The sequence below is a fragment of the Schistocerca americana genome, chromosome 3 (assembly GCF_021461395.2).
Source record: "Schistocerca americana isolate TAMUIC-IGC-003095 chromosome 3, iqSchAmer2.1, whole genome shotgun sequence".
Taxonomy (NCBI): Eukaryota; Metazoa; Arthropoda; class Insecta; order Orthoptera; family Acrididae; genus Schistocerca; species Schistocerca americana.
Window position 1 is genome coordinate 268,768,443 of NC_060121.1, and position 17,184 is coordinate 268,785,626.

General features: G+C 45.4%; 1 non-coding gene and 1 pseudogene across 1 annotated transcript; one reads left to right on the forward strand and one right to left on the reverse strand.

Moving 5' to 3' along the window:
- Positions 1 to 3,407: 3,407 nt before the first annotated feature.
- On the forward strand, positions 3,408 to 3,481 carry Trnat-ugu. The gene has a single exon. It is a non-coding gene; the product is annotated as a tRNA-Thr (tRNA).
- A 13,333-nt stretch (positions 3,482 to 16,814) lies between these two features.
- On the reverse strand, positions 16,815 to 16,932 carry LOC124607938 (annotated as a pseudogene).
- Between the last annotated feature and the right edge of the window lie 252 nt (positions 16,933 to 17,184).

Below are 17,184 nucleotides of genomic sequence, written 5' to 3' on the forward strand. Positions count from 1 at the left end.
TCGAGTTTTTAAAGAAAGACGTAAAAAAAATGACCCTGAAACCCAACCCTACTTCCACACTTACCCTCACTGGTCAGGATTTCTAATATGTTGTTCAAGGCACTCCCTACTATCACTGTACAACATTTTACGACCGCACGAGTTATATATCACATCCGACGTTTTTGGTCTTCATTGACTGGCCTTACTACGCCACCGGATTAGTCGAGCACTTACAAATAGTAAAATTTATGTTGCTTGTAAACTGTACCCAACAGTTTCGTGAATTTTAACGCCATAAAATAAACAATTACATCGTTGTGCTCATTAGGCCCTTTCACTTCGAAACTACTGCGCTTGTAGAGTTCAAGTTTGGATGGAATTGTCAACGTAGTTAGTTTTTGCTTAACGTTTACAAAAGTTGTTTTTCTTTCTTTACCCTCACGGGCATGTTTAAATGAATAATGTTAACGAAGTATATTCTGGTGGTGTAATAGTCCAATCAATAGCGACCGAAAAAGGTCGAATATCTGGAATAGTTCGTGTCGTCGGAAATTGTTGTGTAGTGGTAGGAGCGAGTATCGCGAACAACATACTAGAAGTCCTGACCGGTTAGGAACGAGGTTGGGGATGTAGAAGCGTTTGGAGGTAATTTTTGTTTGCTTTTCTTGAGTAACTTTAAAACTGTGGCCTCCACCGGAAATGTATCCCAGTACAAATTTTAACTACATTAAATTTCCTACAAAAAGGTCCTGCTCATTTTTCTGTAGGAGTAATAGTCTACGAAAACATGAAAATCTCCTGCATGATTTTTGAAGGTCAGATATAGAGTATGTCAAGTAAGATCGTGGTCGGGTTAATCGGTAGAAAACTTATTTGACAACAAACTAAAACATATACATACATCATATATGAACGAAAGAAAAATGCAATTAAAATTAATAATCCGTCTAGTCACCACAGTGTCGATAATTTCTTGGCATTTCCGAGACATGCTTAAAACGAAATTTTCCGCATATTCACAAGGAAGAGGCCTCTAAATGCCTCAAATTTGCGTTGACAGCTGTTTGAAAGTGAAGATCTCTTTTCATTCAACTTTTTTTATGTAAGACCATACATTTTCAATAGGACTAGTGTAAGGCGACAGTGAGGGTCAATCCAGTACCTGCACATCTTTCTCATTTTCCAGCCGCTACAAAGCTTGCTGCGGTGCTTCGGATCATTGTACTCATTTTTGTCGGTAAATCGACGTTTGGTAGTCCACATCAAACATCTCTGATAAATTTGTAACATCTTCTACGCATTTAAATTGTTGGTAAAGACGTGCAAATCTCAGTCAAGAATTCAAAGAAAAGTGGTGCTTTATGGACATTGCATGAAGGACAATGGTTCTATCTGGTGAGCTGTGAAAGGACTAAGGCGATGTCTTTTATCATACATGCGTAATGTCGACCATACTCGTATTTAACAGACTGGAACTCTGTGGGCTGCGTAAGAGGCAGCTGAAGCACCTTGTATTAGGGATGGCAGCTATCTCTGAAACAATCGGCTTTCAGTTGTGTTCCAAAAATGAACAGCGTAGAGGCACAAGTGATGACATTTTCTGCAGGACCTGACCATTATTTTGCAGGACAATGCTCAAGCACGTACAGTGCAAGCTGTTGCTGATTTGCTTGACTGATTGGGCTGCTAAGTGTCATATCACCCACTACACTCCCCTAACTTAAGCCCTCATGAGTTCAACTCGATTTCTAAACTGAAGGGAACACTTCACGGGATTCGCTTCAGAACTGCTGAAAATCCGTCGGGCAATAGATCGCACCGCTCGAACTGTCAACACCGAACTGTCAACACGACTGGCACTGCTAAGAGTATCCTACGACTTCCACATCACTGGCAACGGGTTATACACAATGCTGGTGACTACTTTGAAGGTCAGTAAAACTTTGAAACACGTATCTATTTTGTACGAGATGTAAATAAATAGTTGCCACTATTAAAGCTCCAATCTTCGTATTAAATTACATTGGCAAATAACGGGAAACGTATTCCGCCCACTTTTCGCTGCTTTTCTCGAAAAGTGATAAGTGGTTCAGCCGGCCGTTGTGGCCGAGCGGTTCTAGGCGCTTCAGTCTGGAACCGCGCGAAAGGTTCTAATCCTGCCTCGGGCACGGACGTGTGTGATGTCCTTAGGTTAGTTAGGTTTAAGTAGTTCTAAGTTCTAGGGGACTGATGACCTCAGATGTTAAATCCCATAGTGCTGAGAGCCATTTTTAATAAGCGGTTAACTACTCCTAAAATACACTATATTTCTCCTACTGATTCTAATTTTTGAAACTGCGAAAAACCCATCTTGTAATGGTGACTCATACCACTATTTGGGCATTACGAATAATCAGTGCTAGGTTGAAGAACTCTATTGTTTCGTGTTAATTTGTCCGTTTTCAAGAACTAAAAGCTTATACACGGGGTCCCGGGTTCGATTCCCGGCGGGGTCAGGGATTTTCACCTGCCTCGAGATGACTGGGTGTTTGTGTTGTCCTCATCATTTCATCATCATCCAGGAAAGTGGCGAAATTGGACTGAGCAAAGATTGGATAATTGTACGGGCGCTGATAACCACGCAGTTGAGCGCCCAACAAACCAAACATCATCATCATCATCATAAAAGCTTATAAAGGCATGTTGTGTATTATTGTTAGCTGATTAGTAGCTTTCTATTTTCATTGTAGCTATGAACGAATTGTTACGTTTTAAGTTATCTTCTCATATTATGTCACAAGTTTGTTGTGGTTACTCTATTTTTAATCCTTTAACACATACATACTAAGATGGTATCTGTTGGTATGTGACCAAGCAGCTCGTTAGAATGAAATTACAATGAAATGAACACCCTTAGCTGCTTACAGGCGTTGACATACGTCAACGGGGACAGATGAAAATGTGTGCCCCGATCGGGCCTCGAACCCAGGATCGCCTGCTTACAGGGCAGACGCTCTATCCATCTGAGCCACCGAGGACACAGAGGATAGTGCGACTGCAGGGATTTATCTCTGGCACGCCTCCCGAAAAACCTACATTCTCAACGTATTGTCCCGCACTACATTCGTAGTGCCCCCGCCCATTATACTCGTTACTCGCGGCGCGTTGCCGATTCCCGTAAGATACCATCTTAGTATATATATATATATATATATATATATATATATATATATATAGTAAAGGCTCACCGACCACTTGACCATCTTCTTCTTCTGTGCGAGTGCACAAACAGTGCCCGAACTCTTACAGGAATCGGCAACGCGAAGTGACTAATGAGTATAATGGGCGGGGGCACTACGAATGTAGTGCGCGACAATACGTTGTGAATGTGGGTTTCGCGGGAGGCGTGCCAGAGATAAATCCCTGCAGTCGCACTATCTTGTGTGTCCTCGGTGGCTCAGATGGATAGAGCGTCTGCTATGTAAGCAGGAGATCCCGGGTTCGAGTCCCGGTCGGGGCACACTTTTTCATCTGTCCCCGTTGACGTATGTCAACAGTGCATATCGCGCGGTGACGGACGGTAGCGCGGGCCAGTGTTTACGTCGCGAGCAGTGCTGAGGTGGAGAGCTGAGCAGCGTGTGCGAGCGCTGTTAACGTTTGTTTCTGTGTAACTGTTGTAAGTACGATGTCGACAATTAACAAAGCGAACAGCGTTCAGTGTGTTTTCGATCGCGCTGCCTTGCGACCAACGGCGTTTGAAATTCACGAGTGGATCTTTGAGGAATTGAAATTGCCTGAAGATATAGTCGACACGTTCCAGTTGGACTTTGTCCAACGTTATTTGTCAAATTTATTTCGAGTGACACTTATAAGAAATTCGTTGAGGAGCGTGAGACCATTTCGTCATAATGATGGCAGTATTAGTAATGTCCAAATCGTGCCTTCGGGATACGGAGTGAGAACCGTCAGGGTATTTAATGTGCCACCTGAGTGCCCTAATTTTCTGATTGCACCTTCTCTCTCACTGTACGGCGCTGTTTCGTCAGTTACAAATGAAAAATGGTCGAGTGCATATCGCTACCAAGTTAACAGCGGGGTGAGAAGTGTACGAGTAGACTTAAAAAAGCATATACCTTCGTATGTTATCATTGGCGGCCGTCATGCACAGGTAACTTACATTGGACAACCCCCTACCTGTTCGATCTGCCATTCGACTGAACATCTGCGGATGAACTGCACACGTCGACGTCCATTTCAACTTCCACGGGAACGTCCTGCAGACGGTAATGAAAGGTTTGTTCCGCTATTGAGTGAGGTAGTCGCGGGGTCTGTACCACCACCCCGGTAGCCGGAACATGTTAGCGAGGCGGAGGTGCCAGTTCAGGTGGAATGCAGTGCCAAAGACATTCGCGGTAGGACGGACGTCGATTCGGCCCCGTCATCCTCGCCGGGACAGTTACCGCTGGATACCAACGATGCGCCAGCCACCTCTGAAACTAAGCCGTGTGAGATACAGGAGCGGGTGCAGATCAGTTTGCCTGATCCACAACTATCGGTAGAGACCGCAGCAGAAACGAAGAAAGGCCACCGAAGGAGAAGCAAAGGGAATAGTAGCAAAGAGGAAAAGTCGGATGATTTGAGAGCCGTACACATGTCAGAAAGTGGCAGCGAGACTGAACCTCAATCTCCTTGCTCCGTGCGCTGCGAGGACACCGCGAGGCAAGAATGCATCATGTGCGACAGCCAAACCTACAACATTACCACGTTTAACGTCAATAGGATTCAAAGTGCGGTGAAACTCCGTTCGCTAATTGATTTCTTGTATGATATCAGCGTTGACATTGCCGTCCTACAGGAGCTAGTCACAGTCTTAGAAGTGCCCGGTTACGTTCTTATTGATAACATCAATCTCCAGGATGCTGTAGGCACTGCCATACTTCTGCGCGACGGTATACCCTTTACGGATGTGCAGCGGCTGCCTAGTGGTCGTGGCATTTCTCTTCGAGTGAGTGGTGTGCAGATTGTTAAAGTGTACGCCCCCTCAGGTAGCACTCATAGGAGAGATCGTTCAAATTTTAATAAAAACGAGGTTCCCATTCTTCTTAACGCTTATCGTGCACATCTCATCCTTGGTGGTGACTTCAATTGTGTGCTTAACGACAGAGACCAAACTCCTAACACGAACAGATGTATCGAACTTGAACATTTAATTCATGGCATGCGTCTTCACGATACATGGGAACAACTGCAAGGCGAACGGGTAGCGTACACCTTCGTAACCAGTCATTCTGCCAGTCGGCTGGATAGGATCTGTGTGTCCGATGCCCTCCAGCGACACACTGTGAACTGCGACATAGCTCCTGTCAACATCTCCGACCATTGTGCATATCAGTGTTACCTTAACCTACAACGCCAGCAAATTTACCGCGGGAAAGGCTACTGGAAATTGAATGTCAGCCTTCTGCAGGATGCCCAACTTGAAGAGGAGGTGAACATAACGTGGCAACAGCTCCAGCGGCACCGACGTCGTTACGCTAGCGTTCTGCAGTGGTGGATTCAGTGTGCTAAGCCTAAATTACGCCTCACCCTCATGAGCTACGCCCGACAAAAAAGCTTTTGACAGAAACAGACTATTGAATTTTATTATCGCTGTTTGAGAGAACTGTACAGACGCACTATCAATCCTTCTCGCGATATCGATGTAAAGATCAAACGATATAAAGCGAAAATCACGGCGATAGAACGCCAACGAATGCAAGGCATCATCGTGCGAGCCCACCCCAAGGACGTTGCCGCCGAAGAACGGGCCTCCCTGTACCACATCCTGAGAACGACGAAACGGTGTAAAGCCATGTTGATTGAAGCCGTCGTTGATGACGCTGAGAATGCCATCACGAAGCAACGTGCCATCATCCCGCACGTCTACGACTATTATAGTCAACTTTACAAGAAGCAATCCGTTGGCGGACACTAGTGCGACGATTTTCTTAGGACCTTGAGCTGTCGCTTGTCACAACAGGATAATTCAAATCTGGAATCTGTTTTCACAGAGGACGAAATCCGACTGGCGGTCCACAGTGCAAAGAAAGGGAAATCACCAGGACCCGACGGTCTCAGCGCTGAGTTTTATCAGCGATACTGGAACCTCCTCGGTCCGACATTCCTCGAGATAGCGAATGAACTCTGGCACCTGGAAGTTATACCCAAGGCAAATTACGGAAGGTATCATCTTGCCCTTACCGAAAAAAGGGAACAGCAGGAAGGTCAAAAACATGCGACCCATCACACTCCTGAATTCCGATTTCAAAATCATCTACATCTACATCTACATCTACATCTACATTGATACTCCGCAAGCCACCCAACGGTGTGTGGCGGAGGGCACTTTACGTGCCACTGTCATTACCTCCCTTTCCTATTCCAGTCGCGTATGGTTCGCGGGAAGAACGACTGTCTGAAAGCCTCCGTGCGCGCTCTAATCTCTCTAATTTTACATTCGTGATATCCTCGGGAGGTATAAGTAGGGGGAAGCAATATATTCGATACCTCATCCAGAAACGCACCCTCTCGAAACCTGGCGAGCAAGCTACACCGCGATGCAGAGCGCCTCTCTTGCAGAGTCTGCCACTTGAGTTTATTAAACATCTCCGTAACGCTATCACGGTTACCAAATAACCCTGTGACGAAACGCGCCGCTCTTCTTTGGATCTTCTCTATCTCCTCCGTCAGACCGATCTGGTACGGATCCCACACTGATGAGCAATACTCAAGTATAGGTCGAACGAGTGTTTTGTAAGCCACCTCCTTTGTTGATGGACTACATTTTCTAAGCACTCTCCCAATGAATCTCAACCCGGTACCCGCCTTACCAACAATTAATTTTATATGATCATTCCACTTCAAATCGTTCCGCACGCATACTCCCAGATATTTTACAGAAGTAACTGCTACCAGTGTTTGTTCCGCTATCATATAATCATACAATAAAGGATCCTTCTTTCTATGTATTCGCAATACATTACATTTGTCTATGTTAAGGGTCAGTTGCCACTCCTTGCACCAAGTGCCTATCCGCTGCAGATCTTCCTGCATTTCGCTACAATTTTCTAATGCTGCAACTTCTCTGTATACTACAGCATCATCCGCGAAAAGCCGCATGGAACTTCCGACAGATCGATTAAGCTACGGGTGCAAACCGTTATGTACAAGGTTTTAGGCAGTTACCAGTACAGTGCAGTGCAAGGCCGAAGTGTAATCTCAGCTGCCTGCGATTTGAGGGACATCAAAATGGTTCAAATGGCTCTGAGCACTATGGGACTCAACTGCTGAGGTCATTAGTCCCCTAGAACTTAGAACTAGTTAAACCTAACTAACCTAAGGACATCACAAACATCCATGCCCGAGGCAGGATTCGAACCTGCGACCGTAGCGGTCTTGCGGTTCCAGACTGCAGCGCCTTTAACCGCACGGCCACTTCGGCCGGCTGAGGGACATCATCTGTTCATATGCTGAAACCAAAGGACAGGGCGCTCTGATCTTTCTAGATTTTGAGAAGGCTTATGACCGTGTACGCCATGACTTCCTCTTTAAAAGCACGAAGAAACTAGGATTTGGACCTCATAGAATTAATTCGCAAACTTACTACAAACGCTTCTTCACGGATTCTCATTAATGGCCATTTTACAAAATAAGTTTCCATTGGGCAATCCATCCACCAAGGATGATCTCTGTCAATGATTTTGTACGCCATTGCAGTAGAGCCGCTACTGAACTTAGCGCATAGCGGGATCGGGCTTAGCGTCGAGTCTGTCACTATCCCATGCATTGCGTATGCTGACGATATATGCGTAACTGTGTCATCATCGCAACAACTTCTGTCAGCGGAAACTCTTTTACAAACATTCACGCTTCTTTCAGGAGCAATACTAAATAGAACTAAAATCACAGCTTTGCAGAGCGGAGGCGGTATCGGAGACATATCCCATGTTACCTGGTGCAAGGTCAAGGATTATCACACAACCCTCGGTGATACCTTTGAGACCAAACTAGACAAATTCCTGTCGAAGAACTGGTCACACATGCTTAATAAATTACGTGCTGCTTTGATACTTCACTCCGACCGTGACTTGAATATATTACAGAAAGTTAAGACCATCGAGATCGCCATTACCAGCAAGATGAATTATTTGGCGCAAATTCTTCCAATCTCCGACCATCTACCCAAGGGTATACAACAAGCGTTATGATGGTTTCTTTTTAGGGGGCACATTTTCAAAGTTCAATTTGATACCTTAACCTTACCTTCGTCCAAAGGTGGCCTTAATCTCATTAAGGTACACAAAAAATGTGTCACCCTGCTCTTAAATCGCAACAGGAAGGAGTTTCGTACCCGGAGAACCAGCATCATCACAAACCTCATTCAGCGGTGGAAGCCTCATAGCCTTGACCCATCCGTTAATATCGCCGGCATTCCACTTTCTTACCGACATGTGCGACTGTACTACATGGGAATGAGCTACATTCGACACAACATCGTCGATAACGGAAGCCTGACGAACAGGAAGCTTTATGACCTTCTCATGACAACAAACCACAGGAATCGTCTCGAAGAAAAATATCCACATACACATTGGAGTACAGTATGGCGGAATGTGCACAGCGACATGTTGCCATCAAACGTCATAGCCGACTGGTATCTAACAGTCAATGATAAAGTAGCAACGAATGAAAAGCTACATAAAATAGGCCTTCATCCAACACCCAACTGTGACGCATGCGGAAGAGTCGATACGCTTATTCATAGGTTCACGTACGGACATGCAGAAGAAATTACAACATTTCTTCGTCAACGATTGTCGGTGATAAACCGTATGACGCCCAGTGGTGTAGACCTTTTAGAGATCATTCAACGCTGCAACGTGGATCATGGGCCACACAGCATGTTTATTATGCAGAATAGGCGTGCTACTTTCATAGACTATTATTCTTACATAGAAATTGAACACTTTAAAATGAGCCAACATTGTGACTACAGGAGGATATTTGGAAATATGCTCAAAATCATAATTAACGGATAAATGCTTCAAATACAATATTTCGGATAGCAGAGGTTGCCAGTGATCTGTATGTATGAATCCTAATTGCTTCCTGGGACTTAAGTTCTTGTCGGAATTTTAAGATAATATCCAGACGCTCACCAATGCAGAAGGCATTTTTTTCTTTCCCATTTTCGTTTTAACATTTTCCTTCTCTCGCAGAGCAGCGGAGCAACTTTCCTTCAACAATGAAGTGATAGTCTTTGTGCACCATAAAACTTTCTGTTTACTGCTTGGCAAAAAAAAAGAAAAGATTCAAGAAGACATTTCATTTCTTATATTGCGCAACGGCAGCCTAGGAATGATATATACTTTGTTCATTCTATTCTCATTAAAAATTGGAGCAAATGTTTATTTTCCGTTAATTATAAAAAATTTGAACAAAAAACCCTCAAGAAGTCATTTCATTTCCTATATTGCGCAACGGCAGCCTGAAAAAAAAAGATGGATAGAGCGTCTGCTATGTAAGCAAGAGATCCCGGGTTCGAGTCCCGGTCGGGGCACACATTTTCATCTGTCCCCGTTGACGTATGTCAACGCCTGTAAGCAGCTAAGGGTGTTCATTTCATTGTAATTCCTTTAACACAAATGGAACATTGTTCTCCATTGATATAGCACTTCGTAAAATACTTCCAGACTAGGAAGGGTGCCATTCTGTTATACAACTGATGCCAACGACGACAGTGAGAAACTACCATATAGACCAGTTGGGGCGAGTTTTGCTCATCGCTTGTACACTCTCACCATCTAACAGACGACGCCACATAGTAAATGGTACATAATTGTCTCAGAAATGCTGTACCAATTCTTATGCCGAGTGTTTGCTGATCACTTCTTTTGGCATTGTTATTAAAATACCACAGAGGTCATTTTTCTCCACGGTAAATGATTACAGCCAAAACAGTTGCAGGATAAAGATTTATTAAAATTCTTGACCAAGGTTTCGGTATATATAAACATACCTTCATCGGAAGTAAAATATTTAAAATTACATCTTGAAATGGAGATTAATAGAACAATTGCGCCAAAGGCGTCATCAGTAGATAAGACATTATCTCCATTTATACAACATGAACTTCATAGGCAAAGTACTGATGCTAAACTATGTTCGCATTGACCCTGTGTCCATAATCATGTTGTATAAATGGAGATTATGTCCTAATTACTGACGACGCCTTTGGCACAATTGTTTTATTAATCTCCATTGCAGGATGTAATTTTAGATATTTTACTTCTGATGAAGGAATATTTATATATACCGAAACCTTGGTCAAGAATTTTAATAAATCTTTATCCTGCAACTGTTTTGGCTGTCATCATTTACCGTGTAGAATTTCAACAGTTCCTGTTTCAGCAATGTTTAAAATCTTTATCATTTTTCTCACTTTATATAATAACGCAACGTTTCAAAGCAATGCAAATTTTACGAATTAAAGGTTTATTTAAAAACGAAAAATTTTAACACTGCTCCTGCGGCTAATTGATCTTCCGGTGCTTATTACCCAGTTGCTAGAAAAAAATAAAAGCACCTGTTATAATCGAGTCCAAAGGCATACCGAAAAGTACCGGTTATTAAGAGCTAAAATATCGGTATCGGTTTTAATCGGTCGGAAATTTGGAAATTTGTGGTAAGGTCTTACGGGACCAAACTGCTGAGGTCATCGGTCCCTAAACTTACACACTACTTAATCTAACCTAAACTAACTTATGCTAAGGAATACACACACACACACCCGAGGGAGGACTCGAACCTCAAACGAGGGGAACCGCGCGGACCGTGACAAAGTGCCCTAGACCGCTCGGCTAGCCCCCGCGGCTTAATCGGTCGGTTTTTCGCATCCCTATTGTACTGGTTCTTTATTTACGTGACCATTACGGCAAGCCAATCCCAGTTCTCGATACCAGTAATATCGTACTACTTTTCTGCGAAGTAACAGACATATTTTTGTGACAATATTCACATTTGGTTTTATTAATGTATAGGTACTCCGATGGATCGACATATTACAGTGATATGGTTCTTGTGTGTATTCATTTCTGTGAGAGTGTCATAATCTTTGACTTACTTGTAACCGTTTTGGCGCGAATGCGCACAGAGAAGTCTTTGTTTCACTTTGCAGAAGTTAAGTTGTTTTTTCGCTTTGTAAAAAAACAGTCAAGTCTTGTGTTTGGTTAAAGTGGAAATTAGATATATGGAGACTGATACAAAACTTTTCTGATGATATGACAATTAAGAAGAAGTATACGTGAATTTACAAGAAGTTTAATAAAAATCTGGATCGTGAACACCAAGTCAAAAATTACTTCTACCATACCATTGTTCTGATCTGGGATTGTTTGATCATTAAGAATTTCCTGAAAAACGCATTTGTTAGGTCTTCAAATATTGCTAAAATACAGACCTGGACCTTCCAGCAGTCAGCAAGATGAGCCATAACAACTTCGACGAAATCTACGTGGGAATCCATTCAAGATAAGTGCCAAATTAATGACTTTTTTACAGTGACCTCATTATTTCCATTCTGACGATACCCTCCACAGTTAATAACATTGTTGTTGCCCGATAAAGCGAACATATGCTGCTTGAGCAACATTATTAATCTGATTTCTAACCTACTTTGCAAGTGGTGGTACTATCCTGTAGGTAACGTATGCGGCCGCGGGCGAACCTGCGGGCAGAAAGCTAGTACGGAACTGTTTTGACGTAGGGGTAAGACGGAGACGGCGCTCGCGCTGACAGTTGCGTGACGTGGCGTCCGCGCGGCTGACAGTTACATCAGCAGCGGCCGCGTGTGGAGAGCGGGCGTCCGGCGGCAGTGGCGCCCCCGTAGCTGAGCAGGTGGCGGTGCGCTGCGGTCCCGGGCCGGCCTTGAGCCTAGGCCAGGGTCGCAGCTGGAGGCTGGCGGCTGCGACAGCGGAGGGCGTGGCCGCGGCCGGGACAACCACGCCGTATCGACGCAGCCGGTCGGGCCCACGCGGCCGCCACGTGTCTGCCGCCGAGGCGCACGTGCAGCCGACTGCACGGCCCGCGCCCGCGCGTCTGCACCGGGGTTAATGAACTCCTCTCCTAGCCTCCGCTCCTTCAGTCTGCTTCAGCCCGACCCCCACTCCTCTCCCCCTCGACCCCTTCTTTCCTCCCCTCGTCTCCCTTCCTCCCTTCTCCTACCATTCCCCCCTCCACCTCTCACCCACAACAAGGTTATCAAATTGTTTGGTTCTCTTGTGCTGCCGCGACAGTTCCCGTCTCAGGTTGCCTTTTTTTTAGTCGTGTCAAAACCATCAAATTACAAGATAGAAGGATACAAAGTCAGCAAAAGTTACGAGAATATAACGAGTAAGTGCATATGTCTTTACGTTTATGAGGCAAAACATTACGATCACCTGCTTCTTAGCGTATTGGTCCACCTCTGGAACGCAATACAGCGGCGGTTCTGACATAAGTTCATAGCGTTTTTCCACAAGTTTAATAAACACAACAGATGCACAAAACACAGACTTTATTCATCAACAATACATTCCCCTTCACGATTTACTGTCAGACACAGCAAAGGACTTGGAAGAGCAATTGAACGTAATGGATAGTGTATTGAAAGGAGGATATAAGATGAACATCAACAAAAGCAAAACTAGTATAATGGAATGGGGCCGAATTAAGTCGGGTGATGCCGAGGGAATTAGATTAGAAAATGAGACACTTGAAGTAGTAAAGGAGTTTTGCTATTTGGGGAGCAAAACAACTGATGATGGTCGAAGTAGAGAGGATATAAAATGTAGACTGGCAATGGCAAGGAAAGCGTTTCTGAAGAAGAGAAATTTGTTAACATCGAGTATAGATTTGTCAGGAAGTCGTTTCTGAAAGTATTTGTATGGAGTGTGGCCATGTATGGAAGTGAAACGTGGACGATAAATAGTTTGGACTAGAAGAGAATAGAAGCTTTCGAAATGTGGCGCTACAGAAGAATGCTGAAGATTAGATGGGTAGATCACCTAACTAATGAGGAGGTATTGAATAGAATTGGGGAGAAGAGGGGTTTGTGGCACAACTTGACAAGAAGAAGGGACCGGTTGGTAGGACATGTTCTGAGGCATCAAGGGATCACAAATTTAGCATTGGAGGGCAGCGTGGAGGGTAAAAATCGAAGAGGGAGACCAAGAGATGAATACACTAAGCAGATTCAGAAGGATGTAGGTTGCAGTAGGTACTGGGAGATGAAAAAGCTTGCACAGGATAGAGTAGCATGGAGAGCTGCATCAGACAAGTCTCAGAACTGAAGACCACAACAACAACAACAATATTTAGAACACTCTCCCAACGAAAGGGTAACATTTCGATTCCGCGGCTGTAGAAATCACGTGGTTTTGAGTCGAAGAACTCGTCGAGTTATGTTGGGAGCACATTTTCATTCGGATAGGAAGTTCCTCGAAGGCTCTTCGACAGAGAGCGGTAAAGGTGTTAATCTGACGGCGCGAGATCAGGTGAATACGTTGGGTGCGCAATGAGCTCCCAACCCAGCCCCTGTATAGTTCTTTGTTAGTCTAGCAGAACGCGGGCGGGCGTTAGTTATCGTGGGGTAGCATCACTTCAAGCAGTCTTCTTAACCAACATTGAATTACAAGTAAAAAATAAACTCATGACAACCGGAATATCAATATGCAAACAAAAACGCTATGAACTTATGCACCCAGCCTAATATAACACTTGACATTGGACGGGGCAGGGCAGCTAACTCTCCAACATACACTCCTGGAAATTGAAATAAGAAGACCGTGAATTCATTGTCCCAGGAAGGGGAAACTTTATTGACACATTCCTGGGGTCAGATACATCACATGATCACACTGACAGAACCACAGGCACATAGACACAGGCAACAGAGCATGCACAATGTCGGCACTAGTACAGTGTATATCCACCTTTCGCAGCAATGCAGGATGCTATTCTCCCATGGAGACGATCGTAGAGATGCTGGATGTAGTCCTGTGGAACGGCTTGCCATGCCATTTCCACCTGGCGCCTCAGTTGGACCAGCGTTCGTGCTGGACGTGCAGACCGCGTGAGACGACGCTTCATCCAGTCCCAAACATGCTCAATGGGGGACAGATCCGGAGATCTTGCTGGCCAGGGTAGTTGACTTACACCTTCTAGAGCACGTTGGGTGGCACGGGATACATGCGGACGTGCATTGTCCTGTTGGAACAGCAAGTTCCCTTGCCGGTCTAGGAATGGTAGAACGATGGGTTCGATGACGGTTTGGATGTACCGTGCACTATTCAGTGTCCCCTCGACGATCACCAGTAGTGTACGGCCAGTGTAGGAGATCGCTCCCCACACCATGATGCCGGGTGTTGGCCCTGTGTGCCTCGGTCGTATGCAGTCCTGATTGTGGCGCTCACCTGCACGGCGCCAAACACGCATACGACCATCATTGGCACCAAGGCAGAAGCGACTCTCATCGCTGAAGACGACACGTCTCCATTCGTCCCTCGATTCACGCCTGTCGCGACACCACTGGAGGCGGGCTGCACGATGTTGGGGCGTGAGCGGAAGACGGCCTAACGGTGTGCGGGACCGTAGCCCAGCTTCATGGAGACGGTTGCGAATGGTCCTCGCCGATACCCCAGGAGCAACAGTGTCCTTAATTTGCTGGGAAGTGGCGGTGCGGTCCCCTACGGCACTGCGTAGGATCCTACGGTCTTGGCGTGCATCCGTGCGTCGCTGCGGTCCGGTCCCAGATCGACGGGCACGTGCACCTTCCGCCGACCACTGGCGACAACATCGATGTACTGTGGAGACCTCACGCCCCACGTGTTGAGCAATTCGGCGGTACGTCCACCCGGCCTCCCGCATGCCCACTATATGCCCTCGCTCAAAGTCCGTCAACTGCACATGCGGTTCACGTCCACGCTGTCGCGGCATGCTACCAGTGTTAAAGACTGCGATGGAGCTCCGTATGCCACGGCAAACTGGCTGACACTGACGGCGGCGATGCACAAATGCTGCGCAGCTAGCGCCATTCGACGGCCAACACCGCGGTTCCTGGTGTGTCCGCTGTGCCGTGCGTGTGATCATTGCTTGTACAGCCCTCTCGCAGTGTCCGGAGCAAGTATGGTGGGTCTGACACACCGGTGTCAATGTGTTCTTTTTTCCATTTCCAGGAGTGTATATTCTCGGCCATGCCCGTGACTGCATCAGTTGGCTAACGTGCACACCAGAGCCGATTTGCCAGTATCCAGCTGCAGATGGCCCAGAGATGAGGGTCATGCTTTCTGTAATCTTTTATATTACTGCAAGGCTCCCCAGTTGTTGACAATAAATGCCAGGAGTGATGGTTACACCTCGGGGAAGCAATTCGTACGTCACCACACTGTCGCTGTTCCATTACATGCATAACGCTATCTTTTGTGGATGCTTACAGGTATTTGTAATTGCAGTTGCTGCTCTTTTTTGGACTCAACCATTCCTTGCTTTTCCTTATGCTAGCATAAAGATACCATATTTCGTGACGAATGCAAGATACAGGACAGGAATGATTGGTGTTGTTCACGAGCCAATTGATGATGAGCTAGCAGAGGTGCACATATGGCTACTCTCTGATTTTTGTGATTTCGGCTTAGAGCATGTGGTACCCAAACACACGGTTTTTGAACCTTCCCTACTGCATGCAAATGTCGCACGATAGTAATGAGGACAGTTAATCACATCTGCCAGTCCTCGACTACGCTGATCTGGATCATTGTGAATTAATGCTTTTAAACGACCTTCGTCAAACCCTGAAGGTCTTCCTGAACATGGAGATTCACTCATGTCGAAACGATCCTCCTCAAAATAAGACAACCATTTTCTTGCCATGCTCTGTCCAATTGCGTTGCCTCATATTCGTCATGATACATAAAAAAATCAAGTAATGCATTCTCAACGTTGTAAAATGGTACACAATATGTCAATGAATTACATAACATGTCCTCACATAGCAAAAGAGACATAGTATCCGATTACAAAGTTAATGGAAAATATCTTGAGTATACCACATTGTATGCTTGGGGGAGGGGCGGGGGGGGGGGGGGGGGGAGGTGTTACATGTGTAGTCATTGCTTGGTGTTTGGGGACCTTTTAGACTCAAAACTCTTTTAACTGAAAAGAAGCAGTTTCACCGTGGACGTAGGCTTATAAACCTCCAGATATGTTTTAATGGACTTTTAATTATAAATGGGCAAAATATTTATGGTTATAACACTGTACAATAATTTGAAATTTTTGCAGTGGGGTCAAAAAATACGCCAGGTATACAACATGTGATTTTCGTTATATTTCAATTCCATTAAGAAAGTAAAAACTTGGATGAAGTGTGCCTTCACAGCCGACATTTATATGTCCATTATTGTAACCAATTCGTAAAAAGTACGTAGATGTGCTTTGTTGGAACAATTTTACAGTTAGGAATTGTGTTTTGTTGTAAGAGATGGTATTATATTTTATTCATAAAGTATGATGACATATGCTTTGAAAGGGGCTACAGTCTCAAGCAGACATTAAGCGATATACTAAAACTAAACTCCTCCCGAACAGGCCATGAAGGCCCAACGGTGCCGACCGGCCGTCGTGTCATCCTCAGACCACAGGCGTCACTGGATGCAGATATGGAGGGGTATGTAGCCAGTACACCGCTCACCCGGCCGTATGTGTTTCCGAGACCGGAGCCGCTACTTCTCAATCAAGTAGCTCCTCAGTTTGCTCACAAGGGCTGAGAGCACCCCGCTTGCCCACAGCGCTCGGCAGACCGGATGGTCACCCATTCAAGTGCTAGCCCAGCCCGACAGCGCTTAACTTCGGTGATCTGACGAGAACCGGTGTTACCACTGCGGCAAGGCCGTTGGCTTAATCGATATACAGGATGGGCAAATAAAAATGGCCTGGACGAGAGGGTACGATTGGACGGAATGTATTCATTAACCACAGCCCGTGACGCATACACCACGTGTACGCCCGCCACGTGATGCACACCTCTTCAGAGGGTAGTGCGGGCTGTGCCAGTGTGAGTGGAGCAGTGCAAAGCGAGCGACGGTACTCGCAGTGGAGCAGTGGGTGTTCGTCGTAGAAAGTTACGTGAGGACAAAGTCATGAAAACGG